The sequence below is a fragment of the Callospermophilus lateralis genome, unplaced genomic scaffold, assembly GCF_048772815.1.
Source record: "Callospermophilus lateralis isolate mCalLat2 unplaced genomic scaffold, mCalLat2.hap1 Scaffold_300, whole genome shotgun sequence".
In the NCBI taxonomy this organism is placed as follows: Eukaryota; Metazoa; Chordata; class Mammalia; order Rodentia; family Sciuridae; genus Callospermophilus; species Callospermophilus lateralis.
In genome coordinates, this window is record NW_027513641.1 from 372,191 (window position 1) to 394,372 (window position 22,182).

Genomic DNA, 22,182 nt, shown 5'->3' on the forward strand with positions numbered 1-22,182 from the left:
TGTCTATACTAAGCCCAATGGCAACATTATTCTATTTTTTTAAATTAATTTTTATTGTTGGTTGTTCAAAACATTACATAGTTCTTGATATATCATATTTCACACTTTGATTCAAGTGGGTTATGAACTCCCATTTTTACCCCGTATACAGATTGCAGAATCACATCAGTTGCACGCAACATTATTCTAAATGGAGAAAAATTGAAAGCATTTCCCATAAAAACTGGGACAAGACAGGGATGCCCCCTTTTACCACTTCTATTCAAAACAGATTGCCAGAGCAATCAGACAGATGAAAGAAGCTAAAGCGATACAAATAGAAGAACTCAAACTCACTATTTGCCAACTACATGATTCTATATTTAGAAAATGCACTCTGGATTCTAAATTGTACCTTAAAAGTTAAAGTCAGTTAAATGTGAAAGTTAAAGTTAGTAAATGTGAAGCTTAGGAAAGCAATTTGCCAAGTTGGTATTCTCTGAACTAAAAGTATGTGTAGCAAAACTCTCAAATTTGTATTAAAAAAAAACTTGGTTGGTATTTATTCATGTTATTAGAAATTTTATAGCTGGATAAATTAACCTGTTATTAATAAGTTACTTATACAATTTTGTCTTACTCTTCACAATAAAATTGAAATTTAAATGCATTTTTGGAAAATAACAAGGACAGCCTGATCTGTTTAACGGTGACATTGTAAAACACGGAAGTATTCTGCCACTTTTTTTCCACAAAAAGAAGCTAAAAGCTCTCTTAGCCTTTCTTTAATTCATGTTTCAGATGTAATGTTGTATTGTGCTATTTATAAAGAGCCCCACCTTACCTGAGATAAAGCTCTGCTTCCCACCTTACTCAATGTTAGGATAGCTCCAAAGTAAGCTAGACTGAAAAACCAGCCTCTATCTCAGAGCAAAGCCTGTCCAAGGAAGGGACATGATCTTTGTCCTTGGAAAAACCCACAGAGCACTCCTAGGCACATTCCCACCCTGCTAAGTTGTTTATCTACAGGAGAGATCTGCTGCGCCAGGTGTCCCTGACTCAGTCAGGCTAGGTGGGGACCCATAGCAGCCCCCTAGCAGCCACCAATCAACATGAGACAGGGAAATGCCAGATGACCCTCCCAGTAGTTTATGATGTTGGGAAACCATGTAGTTCAGCATGTACACCCCTCTTGGCTTAAACCAATCAGTTCAAACAAATATCCCCTTTGTCTTGACCAATCACCCCTAGACAAGATGTTCCCGCCAGTGAATGTGCTAATCATGTCTTAGAGTTGTTATTTGATTTTCCCGAGGTGTGTGATGATTTGCTAAAAGAGGCTATGATGTATGTGAAGTCCCTGCACTCCAAAAAATGTATAAAACTGCTGCAAACCCTGGGTTCGAGGCCTCTCAGCATCACCAGTTGCTGTGTGTGCGTGCGGAGGACCGAGCTAGCTCGCAATAAACACCTCTTTGCTGCTTACATCGATCTTGGGTCTCTGGTGGTCTTTTGGGGGTCCCAAATTCGAGCTTAACAAGACTTCAGCTCATTTAAAATTGTTTTCAAAAGATTTATTTTTGTTGTAAAGATGACTGTGATCTCAAACAGGGCATATAATATATAAGTAAAGATTCAAGATTATGAAAGTCATTTTTCTTGGTTCATAGCTATTACACAAACTGAATATGTTTTTGCTCTATTAATTTCATTTTGTATTTTCCTTGTAAACTTTGTAACTGTTGCCTATTACTGTTTCACAGAGGTACTACTTCTAAAAAAAAAAAAAACCTGGGTTAATTTGTGATAATAAGTCATTACTGACAGGATAAATAGTATATAATGCTGACTTTCAGTACTAATAATGACCCCAATTAAAAGAAAATGATAATTCTAAAATTATCAATCTTGAAATTATAACCTATTACTCCCTCTTTAAGACTGGTGAAACTGGCTTGCTGAGTGTTTAAAACCCAAAACTTGGAAAACAAAAGTCAAGGAAGTAAAAAGAAGCCAACATTTTGGCCCTTTCCCTCTAAGGTGGGCCAGGACCCAGAAAACAACATGACCCCTCATGGGTGTGAAAAACCAGCCTCTATCTCAGAGCAAAGCCTGTCCAAGGAAGAGACATGACCTTTGTCCTTGGAAAAACCCACAGAGCACTCCTAGGCACATTCCCACCCTGCTAAGTTGTTTATCTACAGGAGAGATCTGTTGTGCCAGGTGTTTCTGACTCAGTCAGGCTAGATGGGGACCCATAGCAGCCCCCTAGCAGCCACCAATCAGCATGAGACAGGGAAATACCTGGGATGCCAGATGACCCTACCAGTAGTTTATGGTGTTGGGAAACCATGTAGTTCAGCATTTACACCCCTCTTGGCTTAAACCAATCAGTTCAAATGAATACTCCCTTTGTACTGACCAATCACCCCTAGACAAGTTGTTCCCACCAGTGAATGTGCTAATCATGTTTTAGAGTTGTTATTTGATTTTCCCGCAGTGTGTGATGATTTGCTAAAAGAGGCTATGATGTATGTAAAGTCCCTGCCCTCTCCAAAGAATGTATAAAAATGCTGCCAACCCTGGGTTCGGGGCCTCTCAGCATCACCAGTTGCTGTGTGTGCATGCAGAGGACCGAGCTAGCTCGCAATAAACACCTCTTTGCTGCTTACATCGATCTTGGGTCTCTGGTGGTCTTTGGGGGTCCTGAATTTGAGCAAAACAGGGCCTGCAACTCCAGCTTTCAGCAACAATTTCACACCCAATTCTGAATTCTCATTCATAATTTTCTCACTCTCTCTCTCTCTTTTTATACTGGGGCCTGAACTCTGGGGTAATTGATCATTGAGCCACATCCACTATAAGCAATGTAGGGTCCATGTCCTACAGAATAGTATTTAGGATGATGGTTATGTTCTAAAATATGAGATGCTTAATTCTAAAATTTACTTAGTTAACTTCTTATTTCACTCATTTTTTGTATAATTTTTTTTTAATCCCACAAAAATCATACAACTTACTCCCTTGGCTTTGTGCTCACAAGAACTCTTAGATGCTTTCTGCTGTTTAAGCTTGATTTCAAGAAGCAATCCACTTCATTGAAAGGTCTCATAAAAACCAGGTCACCATTAATAGCAAAAATCTTTTTTCCAACTTCCATGCCAGCCATCTAAAAGAGAAATCACACACACACACACACACACACACACACACACACACACACACACACACATATATATATATATATTATATATATATATAATTCAAATGGTGACTTAGTAAGAAATCTAAGTTTTCACAGAACTAGAATCTGAACAATTCAGAGCTTACACACTTTGGCCTTTTAAACACATCTGTAATGTTTTATGCAAATTTACAGAAAGGATAAAAATGACAAAGTTTTCATTTTTTGAGGATCTAGTTTTGAATTTGATTACAAAGCTTCAGTGAATTTCTCATCCTTTCCTCCTTGAATTGACATTGTACTCCTCTTACTCCTTTTTCTATTGTATAAAGAGATCCTTTTAAAATTTCACCCTTTAAAACTATATTTAAACCCCAAGCTAAATTTTTTTATACTAAGAGAGTTTCAATCCTTGCTGTGTGTGTATATCTACCGACATATCAATGACACTCAATGGGCACCTCTAGCCTGACATTTCTAAGACCCTGGCAAAAGGACCTGAGTATCCACACCATCCTCCCTTCCTACTTTTTAGGGCAGCTATGGAAAATAGGGAGATATACCCCAAGGGCAGCTTCTCTCAGGGTTTTTGGTCCTATAGGAAAAATGGGAGGAGTAGGAAACTTGAGAAGAAAGGAAATCTAGATTCTATAAAAGGGTTAAGACACCCTCATTCCCTCAGCACCAGCTCTTGACTCCCTCCTCTGTGGACTCTGAACTGTCTTTCTCTCCATTCTGTCCTTTAAATAAAACTGAAGAGGACCAGATACTGATTTTCAAGACCAGTTTCATTAGCATCAGAGTCTCCAGCAGAGGAGAGGAGTGGGCAAGAGAGCTCCAGTAATCACAGAGGTGTCAAGAGTGCAAGATTCTGAGAGAGGACAAGGAAGACATCACTCCACCAAGCCAACCAGAAGCTTTTCTTATCCAATCTACTTCCCATAAACTCCATGCTGCTTTTGGCTGCCTATTTGCTGAAGCCAGAATGAGACAGGCAGATTGGCAAGGGTCATATCCAGAGAATGAAGGGATTGAAATGTTAATTCTTTCAGAGCCCTTCCTCTACCCTTATCAAGAACCTTCCCCAGCTCCAATCCTGTTGCTAAGGTAACCAGTCCCAGGTATTGTCCTTCCCTACAGGGAGTTGTAAAAGTTGCTAATTAACTCACCCTGGGCCCCCTTCCTGCCCAGATCACTCTTCCCAGGCCACTCTAGCCCACCTGTTTCCCACTTTTTGGAAATTCCACCCAGCATTTCCTTGGCCTAGTCATAGCAGGGAGGAGAGAGATAAGGGGGAAGAGAGCAGAATAACAAAGGAAGCCCAGGACATATAAAAAAAGGCAAAACCCCTCATTTCCTGGGATACTAGGATACAAGCTATGGCCCACTTCTCCCTCCTGGGAGAAGTCTATGTTACCCCTTTCTAAATAAACCCTACTTTATATGCTTGCCTCAGAGTGCTTCCTCTAATGTTAGGTACATTTGAGGGAGAAGATAACCAGCAGTATCACTAGGAGAGGGCATTCATTTGTGTCACAGCAGATGAAGCTGGGCGTCCAAAGCATCTGTTGAAAATGCCTGGAAAAACATGTCTCCATAAGTTTCCAGTTGGAATTTCTGATTAGAGAGGCCCCAGGGACATAAGAGGTGCCAAGGTATTTGGCCTCCCAAGAGGTCAAGAAGATCAGAGTTGTAGATCCCAGGAATTACTACCACCTCCCCATCCCAAATATCTCTGAATGCATAGATAGGAGTTCAGCATCCACTAATCTCAAGGGTATTTGGTAGAACCTGAAAATAAGACCATGCAAAGACATTTGTCTTTGCTAAGGATACTTATAAGGTTGATTTCTATTTGTTAGAAGATTTATGTTTGTCTATCATGACAACAATTTTAAATAAGAATGCTAATGTACATTACCTCAGCATTAGACCCCTTTTCTACCAATTTTATTATTGGAACTTTATTTCTGTCTTCTAGCCCAAAGCCATAACTACCATCATTATATTTAATCTGAAATGCAAAATAATAGCATTGTTGGTGAAAAATTAAAATTAAAACAGAATGAAGGCATATGTATCACCACCAAATATGTTTATTCAGGCTTCTGCCACTCTCTAATGAAAAGGCTTAACATATTAACTAACTTACCAAAAGTGACTTGGCTATAACATTTTCCACAACTTTTAAATCATGTTTCACAAGTCGATGTTTCATATTTGATCCTTCCATTTCCTCATCCACAAAAAAATGGAAAAGTAGGGGCTCATCTTTGAATTCACTTTTTTCCAGGACTACACAAACAGAAAGATTTAAATGGTTTCAATTAATTAAAAAATCAAAATTTCCACATCTGTAGACATTAGTTAAATAAAATATCTACCCACAATCTCAACTTTATATTTCTAGGACAAGTGACACAAATATCCCTCAGATTGTTTTTTTCTATTTCTTTCTATAATTTCAAATCAATGTTTCCTTTAAATTGCTGTTACTGAAAGGATTTTGGATTTTTAAAGTAATTATTTTTCCAATGTTAACTTCTTTTCTATTTAACCAAGTCTGTCATTGATCAGATTAAAATCCAAACTTAACTAAAAGGTTTTAATAAATCCTAACATGCACTGCAAAGCAAACTTAGAAACCTATGGTGTTCTCAACTCATAGTAATCATTTTATGCATGTTTTTAATATCTTGCACAATTATGGAAAATTTAAATAGGTGAAGGGTTGCCTTTCATGTCTGAGCAAGTCCCATGTGTCACTTTTCTTCTAAGACTTTCACATAAACATGCTTTCTGTGTGAAATGTGATCTTTTTTTTCCACATAGTTCTTTTCTGTTTAAAAGCAATATTCAGCCAGGTGTGATGGAGTACACAGCTCAGGAGGCTGAGACAGGAGGATCACCATCCTCAGCAAAATTGAGGCTCTAAGCAACTCAGTGAGACATTGTCTCTAAATAAAATACAAAATAAGGCTGGGGATGTGACAGGAAATCCAGGAACTAGGAGACAGGTGAGTGAGAAATAAAACACGGAGAGTAGGCAGAGATACACAGGATTGTTTATTTGTCAGAGCTGACAAACAAAGGCACATCTCTCCATAGATGGAGAGAGGCAAAACAAGTTTGGGGTTCAGGACTTTCATGGGGCAGGCTCAGGGATTACAGCCGGGTGGGTTCCACTGTGGCTGTTAAGGGAGAGGTTGGTATCAGGGAGGGTGAGCCTTTCTCAGAAAGACCCTTAGGCCAGAAAGTGAATTTTTTCTTTAAATGTTGGCTGTCATTTAAGATGGCCATCCAGATGCTATTCAAGGACCTTACATATGTGGCTCAGTGATTGAGTCCCCTGAGTTTAATCCCCGGTACCACCTCAAAATTGCAATGTTCTCAAGTAATCTCATTTCGGTCAAGGTCAGTTTTCTTCCTTCTATCTGACCATTAATATTTTTCACCAAAACCCTTAGGATCCTTGGCATGGACTGATGACATAAAGTTTATGTTTTGTTAGCCTTGTTTAAACAAAGTCTAAATACTAAAGAATTTGTACAGAATGAGATCCTGACATCTGTCAAAATGCTTTACAAGAGAAATCTTCTGTATTTCTTATTCATCTGTCCTTTGTACCTTGAAGTATACTTCTTGGTACAAGTTGATTCATAGAACTAAGAGCTAAAGGGAAGATAGTGGTCACAGGGCACAGTAGAAAGAATTGTGATGGATTAGTCCAGGTCTGGAACTGATTCTGGATGTGATAATGAGAAAACTACCTAAGCACTCCATACTTCAGTTTTCTTAGTCTGCAAAATGAGGGTAATAAAATTTTCACCATGTTGCATTAAACTAAAAAGAGGTGATCTTCGTAAATAACTTGGAAACTTGGTAAGCAATCCAAAAAGACCGCTATTTCATTTCATTATTTTTACAGAGTTGCCTGGATGGGAAGACTGTATTGATCTCTGAATGAAAGACTCACTGGCAACGTATCAACCATGACATAAAAGCAACACAAAGTCATGGTGAAAAATAGAAATGATAACATATTTTAGATTAAATCTTGCCTAAATGAGATAAACAGAGTTACAAAGCTCTGCTATAGCTGCTTTCATTCACCAAATAACACATCAAAAGCAACAGGGGAAGGCATCAATATAGCCAGGCATGAGGCAAACTATTTTTCCCTTGTCAGTTATCACTACTCTGTTGTAATACAATATTTTACAATAAATGTTTAGGTAAATATGCTGCTTCCTGATGCTTTATGTTAAAATGAAGAATGAATCAAAACTTTTGAGAATTATCAGCTTGATATTCTAGTTTTAATTCCCTAAAATATTATAATTTCTTCCACTAAATGGTTCTTCAGGGACTAGTGTTTCTCTTGTTCAACCACATAGTGATCTGTCTACACAGAGAAGGGACAGAAATCCCCAACTAACACGTGATAACCAAGAATGCTCTCAGAACTGCTAGGAATTTGGCTATATTTCTTTCTTTTTTATTTTTTTATTTTTTTATTGGTTGTTCAAAACCCTGCAAAGCTCTTGACATATCATATTTCATACATTAGCATGGATGTGTAACCCATGTGATTCGGCTATATTTCTTTCATAAAGGTGTAACAACCTTCTGTAAATAACTGGCAAATGAATACAAGTGCTATGGAACATAGTTAGAAGCACATTTTTTTCGAAAGAAAAATGTTTTGAGTCCACAGATTCTATAACCTAGTGTGAAGAGAGGAAAAATCCAATCTTGTTATTTTGATAAATCTATGAACTTTATTTAAAACTTTTGTTTGATGACTTTCAGCAAATCATCAAAATCAAGTCATGAAACTAGAAAAAATCAGTCACTAATGGCCAAAAAGAAACATTTTCCCCAGAGATCTATAATTTAATTCCCTAAAGAGATTTTGAAAATATCCCCTCAAAAACAATAAATATTCAGCCATAATTCATTTAATTATTCTACTTTCTAGTGTAATTTTTAAAAATATGAGTCTAATCTGAAACCAATTCAAAGAGGTACACGATCAAACCAAAACTTCTAACTCAAGCCATTGCTCTTCTGCAATTAGCATCACCTAGAAAAATAAAAGAAGTCATGGCAACTGGTAGAAAACAGCAATTTGACACAGGAATGGCACCAGCAATGAAATGGATTGACGATATGGTGACTCAGCATGGACCCAGGGCAACACCCAGTCAGACTTGTTGGTTCCTCTGCACATCATTAGAGTACTGAGATACTCCCAATGTCCTAAGAAGAACCAAAATAATGAAATGCATCTGTAAGCTTCCAAGACAAAAATCCCTACCATGGTGCATAAATCCATTGTCACAGAGTTCAATGCCAAATATCATTGCCTCTTCTCTGGTATGGCAATCCTCCTGTTAACCAAAAAGTACTGTGTAAGTCAGAATCAACACAGGCTGTCCTGTATCTTATCACACTTGATGCCCCTAGCACTATATTCGATAAAGTCATTCATATATCTGCATGCATTGTTTCCTAAGTCAGAATGCATCCAACAGTTATTAGATACATCCATTATTTCATAAGACAGAATGCATCCAACACTCATTTAATACAAAAATGCTTTCTTTTGACAATAAATAAAAATGTTTAATATTCTCTGGGTAAAATTTTTATTAAATATGGAAATATATAAGTATATAATATTTGTTGCCTCTACACATAATCCCTGTTATTTCTTATATACTGTATCATGGTTAAGGAACAGGAAAATAGCCTATAAAATGATGATGCTCTAAATATAGGTAGGTAAAAACCAGTTTGCATGATCTTGGCCAATCACTCTTCTCTTCCACCAAATGCCCTTGCTTTTGAGGCACTCTTAACACAGTCTATTAATCTCTGGTGACTTGTAAGACCTGAAAGTGTTTGGTCAAGCCAGCAAATGCAAGCTTTTCTTTCACTCTATAGCCAAAAGAAATAATCATATCAAGCAACAGAACCCAACAAAACAGCCCAAGCAACGTTTTAATATGGTTTTGATTTGGAAAACACAATTCTACTGATAAAGATCCATCTACCTCTATGAACACATATCTTTGTAGCTATATAATCTCATATTTATATGTTTTATAGTTTAAGCAACTTTTTCTCACATATTGTCTCATTTTTTCCCTAGCATATTCTTTAGAGCTTAGATCCTCAACCAAATCTATTTTCTCTTCCTTATCAATTCTACTTAATTTCTATTGTCAACACCCTAGTCTGATATTTGAATTTTCCTTGTACAAAGTATCAACTTTTCTTCTGGGAATTAACATATGCTATTATAGAATTCAACTTTTCTACACAGGAATTTCATGTTCCAAAATTTTACATTTATATCAAAAATTTTATTATGTTTTCAAGACCTTCCATGTCCCTAGTTTTACTGTCCCTCTCCAGATTCACATTACAAAGCTTAATACCTAGAGCTCTCATACTAGTCAGCTCAGCCTCCCTGTGTGGCCTGAATTCTCTGTCATTTTCGTCCTTGTGTTCACTCAGGTAATTGTTCATGCTTGCAATGCCCTTTCCCTTGCCCTCCATTCATTTAAATTCTACCCATTGGGTATGAAGAACCCAGGGTAAGTTTCACCTCATGCTGGATACACAAATTAGGGTTTTATCTGAAAGTAATCGTTCAGTCTCATCTAAAATATTAACATTTAAATGTAAAAATCTGGGTGTCATTAAAAAAATAAGTAATCTTAAAGAGTCTAAAAATAATATTAAACAACTGGGGATATAGCTCAGCTGGTAGAGTGCTTTGTGCTTTGCATGCACAAAGCCCTGGGTCCAATCCCCAGCACAGAAAAAAATAATAATAAAAACAAAAATAATATTAAACAATAAAAATATCAAATTACATGTGCAGAGATGAAACTAATAGGTTTAAATATTAATAATGAAACAAAAATAAAGACTTTATGATGAAATACCAAATGTTATCATCTACTTGTAACAAAGATAGAGACTTTCTTTAAAAACAATGGTTTATCTGCTCATAAAATTGACTCTAATATCCAAGTGTAATAACAACATTTCAGATAAGCACTATCTTTTCTCCTAGATAATAAGTTCAGTTAAAAGGGTATCAGTTGTTTTAGCTTTTTCTTTAATTTAATAAGTGAATTTTCATTCACTTATTAACTGACCTAGTATGAGAAAATATCTAAATAAGTACTATATTTGAATATATTTATGATGTACTAGATGTCTTAATTTGTTCTACACTTAGAAGCAAATCATTTTCTTAACACAAGCTGTCAGCATCCAATTCCTGAGAAGTGAAGAAACAATAACAATAATAAAATCTGTACTTTGCTACTTAAAATATACACAGACATATGAAAACTCACATTACCAAAGCACAATTGTTATCTAATAGAGAAAAAGGCATAGGGAAACTAGAATCATTTGCAAGGACTAACAAAAAGATACTTTAAAACAAACTAGTAAAAAAAAAAACATGAAAAAAATTGTAGCAAGTATTTGATGATGCTCAAATTATGCCTAGTGTTTTTTGATCAATCTCAGCTGATACTTTTAAAAGACAAGACAACATAAAAGTTAAGTTTAAGGATTCTGAATTGAGAATATCTATGTTGAAATTCTAACTTTGCTTCCTATTAGTGATATGACCATGGAAAAGATACTTCACTGTACCTCATCTGTAGGCATACATTAATTTTTTTAAAAAGTGCCTAACTCACATGCTCAAAGTATAGAACAGTAGTAAATGAAACTCAGAAACTTGTGTATTTACCTGTGCAATTAACCAGTCTATCAATTTCTTGGTCATGACAACAGATTTGTAGGTCCTGAAATGGTAATCTTTATCTCTACAAAGAAAAAAGAATCCAAATACATTGAGTAAATAATAAGTGAGCACAGGGACATATTTTTCATTTGGTGTTGGTGTACAACACAAAAGTTTACCAATTTAATGAGAATCAATTGCCCATTAATGCACAAATGTACATGTTTGCAAAGTGTGGACAATGCCTGAAAAAAATCCTTCATCGTCTCATACAAGGGGAAGAGAGACTGATTATGACATTGAAGCAGAACATTTTCTTATATACAAATAGGCTACTATTGTTATAATATCTAGTAATAATTTAGCTGGAGGTATAACATCTCATAAATAAAGAAAAATTAAAACAGAACTTCTTCCTTTAAGTCACATAGAAGTTTCTACTAAACTAAATGTGGAGAAGAAAGCAATGCCCATTATTCCCACTTCTGTATTCTCCAAGAAGGAAGGGTTTGTATTTAAAAGAAGACTGTCCATATGGCTCTGTTGTCCTGAAAAACCTGCAGGCCTACCCTGAAATAGATACACTGAGCACTTGTCACCTCTTCTGCCTGATCAGAGCACGGACATAGTGACACCAAAATTCCAGGGAAAAAGCAGCCCAATGGGTTCTCTACATCAAGTTCAGTAGATTTCCAAGTACTGAGGGAAATAATCACTCAAAGTTCAGTTAGATACAAACAAAGTCTCATGATCAGACCCAAGGGCAGAAATTTATAATTCATTCATTTTGCAGGCCTGAATCAAAAGGGAATGAGGAAATCATGGTCCTTTCAAAATGTCAAAAAAAAAAAATGCAAACTGCAAAAGCTTAAAGTGTCTACTAATTACTAGCTCTATTCACTGTTTAGCCTCTGTCAGTAATTTACAATTAATATTTCCATCTTTTTACCCACTTGCATTAAAAAGCTCCAAGATACAGTTGAATTTATGAGATTTCAATATAAATAAACTAGGTCAGCCAATAATCAAAGGCAGCTTTTTCTTTTTGAATCTTTTAAATCCACTTCCACATTTCTGATACCTCACCACGCATTCCATCTGGGATTCCATAAGCATCAGTAAGAAATAAAAGGGACAGTGTGTTATACAACACATATAGACTTGTGGTTAATATACCCATTTTTCTATATGTAAGTTGAAGCCATGCATATTAAAAGCATGACGAACATATATTCCCTTTGTATTATGGGTTTTGGCCCATTCAATTTTCCTTTGACAAGTCAAAAACAATTACCATTTCTATCCAGAGAATGATTCTTTGTTATCAAGTCTTAGAGAATGTAGCCTTTTGGATAAGAAATCCCATATGGTTAAAATATATTTTTAGAACATATTTTCACACATATAAGATCAATATGCACACAGGTGACATGGCAAATTAAACCATTCCTATTTTCTACTTACCGAGCAGAAAAAAAATTACCCAATTCCTATTAAGTACTTAGTATTCAGTTACTCAAAATATTTGAAGGGTATCCATAATAGGATCATGGAGTAAAGTCAATAAATATTCATTATTTTCATTTCTTTCTACTTTGTGAAGCCTGTTTGAAAAAGTGCACATAACATTTCTGGAATAATGGATAAGATCTTGAATTCTCCTGCAGGATATGCATGCAGTGTGATTATGCAGTGTGAAAGGACACACCACACACTTAAGACACAGCTTTCTGCAATCTCTCTTTCCTTCTCTCTCTTTTAGTCTCGCATTTCTTGGAATTGAAAATCAGAATGAAAAATAGAAACACTGCACACATAAAATATTTGGATCCTGCAGCCAAGAATGAAAAGCATCTTTATTCATTTCAGAAATGGAGCACACATTTCTGTTCTGAAAATATGATCTAGCTATTAAACTCCAAATAGCATCTAGCCACCTAAAATAAATTTAATATTCTATCAGTTAATGTATATTACCAAGCTTCAATAATATTCCTCACTATCTAATCTATTAGTAATCTTAATATAAAACTCTAGATCTTTCATGAAGTCAAAAACAAAACTAATCCTAATTCCTCCTATCAAAGAAGCCATATCTCTTCAGTAACAAATACATGAAAGAATAAAATTTAAAAGTTGTATTTGGTAATTTCAAAGAAGTTTTAAATTTTCAAATATAAAACTTTTCTTAAGACTATTAGAAGGAACTATCATAAGATAAACTATATATCTAATAATTAATTATACAATGTAATTAAAAAGGTTAAAATACAAGTAATCATAATGATAAACATTCAGAGTTCATGGTATTTCCAAATTCTCTCCAGTTAACTATTATTTATTAATATTAACTGAGTGTGGATTGTTCCATTTTCAAGTCTATAATTTACCATGTAATAAAAGAAAAATAACTTTGGAACTCAATATAAAAAAGTGAAAGGCACAGCATAGAGTCTCAGAAAAATTAAGGCATACTTTAAGATAAATAGTTACTTAAAATACTAAATAAAGTAAAATTTCCACTTTCAGAAGAAGACAAAATAATCCAAGTTCTAATATGCAATAAAAATATTTCTATTTAAGATTCCTGGAACATAGAAACCAGACTCACCTTATCACTGGGGTAAACAGACTATGAAGATGACAATACAATCTTACACCCTCTGAAAAATAAAGGAATGGTAAAAGCAAGTGAGGTGCCTCAAGGGACATGTCAATGCCATATTGAAAGAACAAGCAAATTCACTGTCAATATCCTGCAATCACTATACCAATTTCAACCAGTGTAAAAATCATCCCAATGTTATGATAAATCCAAAAATAATATTTTAAATCATTAATAGCAGGATTCAATTGTACTATGAATTTATCATATACATGATATGCTCTACAAGGGCTTTTTGATATTATTTTTCTTAAAGTATAAAATTTTTAAGACATAATTTAGATAGAAAGTAAAACTATATAGTAAATAAATCAAAGCACTGACATAAAAAGAGACAAAAAAATCAATGGAATAAAATAATATCTCAGAAAGAATCCTAAATATCTATAGTCAATTTATCTTCAAAAGAGTTACCAGGAACACACAATAGCAAAAGACAGAGCAATGCCTTGAATTTGAGATATCAGTCCACAGCTTCTGTGTTGATACAGAAAATGTCTGGGGGTAATGACCTGACTATGAGAGCTGTAATCTGATCAGCCCATTCTAGTTTGAATGGGAGTTAACTATAGGCAGGTAGGGCATCGCTGAAGGAGATGGGTCACTGGGGCCTTGCCATTGAGGAGTTCTTCCTCTTGGCCCCTTCCCTCTTTCTCTGCTTTCTGACCTGGTCAGGAGGGAAGCAGTTTCCCTCAATCTCACCCTTATGCCATGATGGGCTGTCTCACCTTGGGCCCAGAGCAACAGAACTGCCAAACAGTGGACTAAGAATGCTGAACCATGAATCCCCCAAAACTATTCCTCTCTAAGTTGTTCTGGTCAGTCAATTTTCGTCACGGCAATAAAAAACTGACTGAAAAAAATTCTCTCTAAAAAGTGGAACTAGAAAAATTGTATATCTGCATGCAGAAGAGTGAAAATGGACCCTTATTTTACACTACTCAAAATCAACTGAAAATGGATTAAATATTTAAAGACCTGAAGCTATAAAACTACCAGTAAAAAGATAAGTAATGAATGTAATACCCAAAGTGCTTGCAATAAACGCAAAAATCAATTAATGGGATTACATCAAACTAAAAAGCTTCTGCATATCAAGTAAAGTAATTAACAAAATGAAAGGGCAATATATGGAATGGGAAAAAAATATTTGCAAACTATATATTCGATTAGTAGGCTAAATTCTAAGACATATTAAGGAACTCAACACCACACTACAAATACTCCCATTGAAATACAGGAAATGGATCTAAATAGGTACTTCTCAAAATAAGAAATTCAGATAGCTAACAGATGCATGAAAAGGTGCTCAACATCTCTAGTGATCAGGGAAATATAAATTGAAGCCACAATAATATCACCTCACATCCCTTAGGATGGCAAATATCAAAAAGACAAAATAGAAGTGTACAGGAGGATGTGCAGAAAAGGGAACTATAGTACATTGTTAGTAAGAGTGTAAGTTAGTACAGCCATTATGGAAAACAGTAGGGAGGATCCTTCAGAAATTAAAAATAGAATCATGATGATCCTCCAATATTACCTCTGGAAATATATCCAAAATCAGTATGCAAAGAGATATCTGCATACCCATGTTCACTGAAGCATTACTCAGAACAGTCAAGATATGTAATCAACCTAAGTGTCCATCAATGGATAAACAAAGAAAATGTTACATAATGTATTATACACTTGAAAATTGCTTAGGGAATAAATGTTAAATGCTACCACCACAAAAAATAATGACTATGTGAGGGAATGGGTATGTTCATTAACTAGATTGGTGATAATTTCCTACTGTGTGTGTGTGTGTGTGTGTGTATAAAAAATATCATGTTGTACACCATAATTACATATAACTTTTATTTGCTGATTACACCTCAGTAAAGAATCCCATTAAATTTTCTCTTTTCCAGGCTGCTATTTTATAGACTCCAAAATTTTTAAAATGATTGTTTTAGAAAATAAAACCTTAAAATAAGATCAAAGGTTTATATTTTAAAAGTTCAAATGTTTATATTTAAATATTTTCATTATGGGGAATTCAACATTTGCAAAAGAAATAATTTGCTGCAATAAGCTATACTTTCAGGATTACATAGAAGACTTTGACTTTCTGCTAGAAACACTGAAAGAAGACAAAACTGTCAGAATTAATTCTCATTAACTACATTTGGTTAAGTCAGTTGAATATTAAAACATTAGTTAGTAAACACATGCAGTGCACATGCAAAAGAGCATGCACACACAGTTTTACCCAACCCACCAAAGTTTGGGGCATGTAGCAATAAAACTGAATTAAGATTATTGCCAGCCCCCAAATAGTCAATACAGCCTTTGGAATCTTTTTCCTTAGGATAAGCTATAAAGAAAAAGACACATATGAAAAAATTAAAATTTAAGAGAAATATTTTGAAATTTTATACTGTATTTCAAGATGGGTCATTTATTTCTCCTATGTAATCTAATCTCAATTTTGTCCCTTAATATTCATTGAAATCAATTATTCTCTTGATATTCCAAACTTCAAGGAAATATTGGGCCCAAATGTCTCTTGCCACAATAAAACAAGTGGTAGCTGAACTCATTGTTAAAGGGAGGGTTCAACTGTAATGCAAATGCTTGTGACCCTAATAGTTCCAGCCCTGGGCCACTCTGTCAATCTTAGCCACTTCCTTGGAAAAACAGTGAAGACTTGGAAAAACACATTCCATCCACTGCCCAAATTATCTAGCATGAAAAATTTATTAACTAAAAAAGAGTTTAGGCATCTTGCTTAATGTAATCCTTACAACAATTCTCTCTGAGAGAACCAGAGAGATACAAGGAGGTAGAGGAAAGTGTGGGAGGAGGACCTCTGATTTGTAGCATATGCTAATTTCTGGGATATAAACAGCCTCATTCTGGGCAATTTCAAACTACCAACTTACAGTTACTAACACATAGTTAATTATGAGTGTCCCACTGTTACAGCACATTTCCACCACACAAAAATAATAACTTCAATAATAAATATCCTCGAGAATATAGGTAACAATAAAACGAAGTGAAATAGTTAGAAAGTGTTTAACTTTCAAGGATACATCACCTTTACTTATAATGTAACTTGTGTAAATGTTTATATCGTTTTAACATTAATAATAATTATTCTTAACAACCAACCAGCTTGCAAAATATTTTTAATTTAATTATCAGCTCTCAGGAGCTTGTATAAGCCAACTTCAGCACACTAGAGGATTTAACAAATGGATCTCTGAATTCTCACATAAGAATTTTACTATAAATTCTAGAGTCAAACAAGATGAATATTAACAGCATGCCATGGAAAAAGCATATGCTACCAGAAAACAAGAACTCCCCTTCTAGCAAGATATTGCAGCTGATGATATTGTCAACAATATTTGCAGAGGGAATAATAGCAATAACAGTCAATTTTTTTAACTTGCTCTCTTATCACAGATGGTTTATTCAACTTTAATTTAGGGATTCTATTTTCTTTAAAATGCACCTGGAACTATATACAAATGAATCTACCACATTTGCCTCATAACTTCCATCTAATAGAATTACTCTATTAATGTGAAATTGCTTCATATGTTCTTTTTTTTTCAGTACAGATGTAATTTTATTTTGAATATTTTTGATACACAGTTGGTTGAATTTGTAGATATGGAACCAGTAGATACGGAAGGCCAATTATACTTAAAATGAGTAGAATAAATGAATGTTAAGCTTGAGCCAAATAGCCAAATGTTAAGCTTAAGAAGAACATTATTCAGATTTATCTAGTTGCTTTTGTGATTTCTAAAATTTATTTTTTCTCCAGGAAAACCATCATTCTAAGAAAAAGCTTTATAAATATATACCATTTTAGTAACAATCCATATTTCCTGATGGATGTCAAGCATTTTAAAATTCAGGTACAAGCTTTTAAATTTCACTAGGTGCTAGCAGCTTAGTTTACCTTAGATAGCTATTACTTTGATGAATTAATAATGTTTACAGGGTACAAAAAACAACTATACAAGCAACGAATCAGCAGATAACTTTATTGACAAAGAAAAACCATGACTGATCATTTTAGGCAACTTGTTTGCCAGCTGGCTTCTCTGGGACAGACTGACCAATTTTTGAATGATTTAAGTATTTCGTTGTTTTTTTTCCCCTTTCTCTTTCATGCTACTTTTAGTCAGTTTCATTGGTGCACAAGTCATTTTATGTTAGCTATCAGGAGTGTTCAGGAAAAGAAACAAGAGGGTAATTGTTTTAAGTAAAAATTCTAAATATGCTTTTGCTATTTTCCTTCTGAGGATTAAATGAGATTGCACAAGTGAATTGCCTAGCACATAGCAAATGCCCCCCAAATGATAGATGTAAGTAGCCCTTGTATCTATGTTTTCACAAAACCAGCAGTTTTCAGCCCATATCATACATTAGATTTCTGAAGAGTTTTATACAATATCAGTGCCCAGGCCCTATTTTCAGACCCTTGGATTCGTTGCTATGGGGTGGAATTCTGGCACTGGCATTTTTAAAAAAGCTCCCTGGAGTATTCTAATATACAGCAAGGATGTCTTTACATTAGATTCTACCAACCAACCCTAATAACTCTATGTCTCAATTGCTCAGAGGTCAAGTATACCTACATTTTTAGATATATCTATCTACATACATATGACCATACAACTATGATTGGTCTCTATGAGAACCCCTTCTGCCATTATTTTTCCCTCTCCATCCATTAAACTAGAAGGTAATCCATAACCTTTCTGGAGGTGCAAGTACCAAATATTTTGTCAAATGTAACCTGATTCTCATTTCCTCAAATGTAAGACTGAACACACACTCTCATCCTCACTTTTTCTTTCATCCTTTCTTTGGAGCTCTTAAACCTTCTATGGGATATATGGATTTAAATTGTTTCTAAAAGATGTTCAGATCTAAAAGATCCTTGAGGCAGACAGAGGTGATAGGGAATGGCTAATCCTGAACTGGAGTTGATGGTTTTTCTCTTTTATAACATGTAGTATTACATCTTGAATTTAAGAAATGTATTAATAAAAAACAGATTTAAATATGTTATTCTTTGAAAAACAGATGAAAGCCTATAGGTTTTTTTTAATGATGAAATTTAAGAACAACTTAAATTTGGAAATGTTATTGCTTTAGAAAAAACAGAGATGGATCACCATTGATGGTGGATCTGAAGCCAGTATGAAAAATACAGGAAATTAACAATCTGACAAACTATTGACTTAATTTAAAAGAATGGCTTATTATTATACTTAAGCTTGTGATTGCAAGGGAACTCATCACAGCTAATACTGCTCAGAGTATATACTGAACTCATCAAGCTAATACTGCTCAGAGTATTAACACATTTATATTATTTAATGCAGACATGGGACTGATATCGGCACACTTGGTGGCAGAAAACGGCAGGCCAGTGAGAGCAGAAAGTTATATTCAAGACAGGAGACATTCTAAATTATGTAGTGGCAAAATATCCTGGCTTTTACCAAAGACCACAAAATATACTGTATAACTTTACCTATACATAAACAAATGAAAATTAAGGCAAAAGTTTAGGTGATTTGAGACTAAAGGCAGAAGAGAACTTCTTGCCTATTCTTTTTAAAAATATTTATTTTTTAGTTATAGGTGGACACAATATCTTTATTTTTATATAGTGCTGAGGATTGAACCCAGTGCCTCATGTATACTAGACAAGCACTCTACCTCTGAGCCACAACACCAGCCCCTTGCCTACTCTTAATGGAATTTTATGGTAAAATTTGATGCACATGAAAATAAGCCCACATTTCAATTAGTTTTTGACTAAATGCTGAATACAACAGACACTAGTATGGCAGTATGTAAAAAAGTGGATATGGAACTGATGTGAATCTGCAATATATATACGGGGTAAAAATGGGAGTTCATAATCTGCTTGAATCAAATGTATGAAATGTGATATGTCAAGAGCTTTGTAATGTTTTAAACAACTAACAATAAAAAAAATTTAAAAAAAGAAGCAATAAATTGGATGGACTCAAACTAAAAAGTTTCTTCTCAGAAAAATAAATAATCTGTGAGGTGAGTAGGAAGCCTACATTTTGGGAGAAAATATTTATCCCTTACATTTCAGATAGAGCTCTAATCTTTAGGTTATATAAAGAACTCAAAAAACTAAGCACCAAAAAAACAAATAACCCAATGAATAAATGGGCCAAAGACCTGAACAGACACTTCTCAGACGATGATAAATAATCAATCAACAAATATATGAAAAATGGTCATCATTGCTAGCAATTAGAGAAATGCAAATCAAAAGCACTCTAAGATTTCATCTCACTCCTTTAAGAATAGCAGCTATTATGAATAGCAATAATAAGCATTGGTGAGGATGTGGGGAAAAAGGTGCACTCATACATTGCTGGAGGAACTGCAAATTGGTGCATCCAATATGGAAAGCAATATGGAGATTTCTTGGAAAATTGGGAATGGAACCACCATTTGACCCAGTTATCCCTCTCCTCGAAGTATACCCAAAGTACTTAAAAACAGCATACTATAGGGACACAGCCACATCAACGTTTATAGCAGCACAATTCACAATAGCTAAACTGTGGAACCAACTTAGATGCCCTTCAGTAGATGAATGGATAAAGAAAAATTGGCATATATACACAATGGAATTTTACTCACCAATAAAAGAGAATAAAATCATAGCATTTGCAGGAAAATGGATGGAGTTAGAGAAGATAATGCTAACTGAAATTGACCAATCCCAAAAAACAAATGCCAAATGTTTTCTCTGATATAAGGAGGCTGATTCATAGTGGGATAGGGAGAGGGAGCATTGGAGGAATAGAGGGACTCTATGTAGGGCAGAAGGGTTGCAGGGGAAGAAAGGGGGCATGGGGTTAGAAATGATATTGGAATGTGATGGTCTTTATTATTCAAAGTACATGCATGAAGACACAAATTGGTTTGAATATACCTTATATACAACTAGAGATATGAAAAACTGAGCTCTATATGCATAATAAGAATTGTAATGCATTCAGATGTCATATATAAATTTAAAAAATAATTTAAAAAATGAGGAGGGACGGAGTGTGGCAAGTTCTGGGGAGTGCTTTTGACCAAAGTATATGTTTATATTGTCTGCACGTATGTAACAACACATCTCATCATTGAGTTCAACTATAATGTACCAATAAAAAAGGGGAAAGAAAAAAAAAGATGATTTAACTTAATATTAGGCAATTACATATTTCATGCACCATTGATCAAATTACTCTGAATTTCTCTATTACAATAATAAAAAGATTAAATGATAATAAACTCTCTTAGTGAACTTCTCAACAAGAAGTTATACAGAAGGACCTCTCCCTAGATGCCCTCACCTGTTGCAGAATTGCTCCCAGGGAGTTCTTGTCCTTTTGATTCACTCCATCTTTCTGTAGTCTAGCCAGGAGCTCAGGTTTCTTGTAGGTCTTTAGTGCCAGTAAGTAAATCACCCTGTCTCTATATGGCCGCTGAGAAACACTGCTGCTGCCATGAGTCTTTCGAATTGTATTTGCAGGGTTCATGGGGGTTGACCTTTTCCTCTCTGGAACTTCATCTGAGATGGCTTGAGGTGCTTTCCGAATTTGCACTCTTTTCCCTACATATGGTCCACCGGGTTTGATAACTTTTGTGCTTCGGTTTCGGGATTCCTCCTCTGCCTGGGTCATTCTTTCTCTTGTCATCTGATATGAGTCATTTGTTGCACACACTGTAATTTTATCTTGTATAAATCCCAGGCAATTGAGCTGGGAGGCTCCAGAGCTGGAGAATGTTTGCTGGATGCAGTCAAAGCTGCCCTGAGGGTTGTCTTTGCCCACATTTGACAAATAGAAGTTAAAGTTATGTACTTCATTGAGGGGATCACTTTTGGGAATTTTGACAAGCCCTTGAAGCCCTTGGAACTGAATCGAAGGTCGAAAAGGAATTGAATTCTTGTGGCTCTGGTAAGTCTCGAGCGCCCGGATCTCTGTCTTGGTGAGCTTCACATGCAGTACAGTGATGTTGTCCTGCCCTAGCCGCCCGCTAGACAGTCCGTAGCGCTGCTCCTCCCGCAGGCCCGCCGCACCCCCCCCCCTCCCGCCGCCATCTTAAACTCCCCAGGGTGCCACTGCCGACGCCGCTCGGGCTCTAGCCTCCACTGCAGCCGCAGCTGCTCGGGCTTCTGCAGCCGCCGCCACAGCTACGGCCATCCCGCTGCTGAGGTACTGTCATATCTTCATATGTTCTTTTACCCCCAGTTTGGGGTAATCAGACACTTTAAAAAAATTTCTCATGACAAAAATTCAGAATACCAAATGTGACATTACAACTGGTCAAATCCTGATAATAGTAAAAGCCCTGGCCACTAAAATCAAATTTTAACCAATGTTGCCTGTCATGTATAAGGCTCTGGGTTCAATCTCTAGCATGGATTGATAGATGATAGATAAACTAACTATCTATCTATCTATCTATCTATCTGTTTATTTTAAAAACATAGTACTGGGCTGGGGATGTGGC

The 22,182-nt window shown here is 35.3% G+C and overlaps 2 pseudogenes; both read right to left on the bottom strand.

Annotated features, from left to right (window-relative positions):
• Positions 1 to 22,182, bottom strand: part of LOC143388602 (phosphatidylinositol 3,4,5-trisphosphate-dependent Rac exchanger 2 protein-like) — a 147,970-nt pseudogene that overhangs the window by 81,543 nt on the left and 44,245 nt on the right.
• LOC143388596 (RNA polymerase II elongation factor ELL2 pseudogene) lies at positions 20,968 to 21,894 on the bottom strand (annotated as a pseudogene).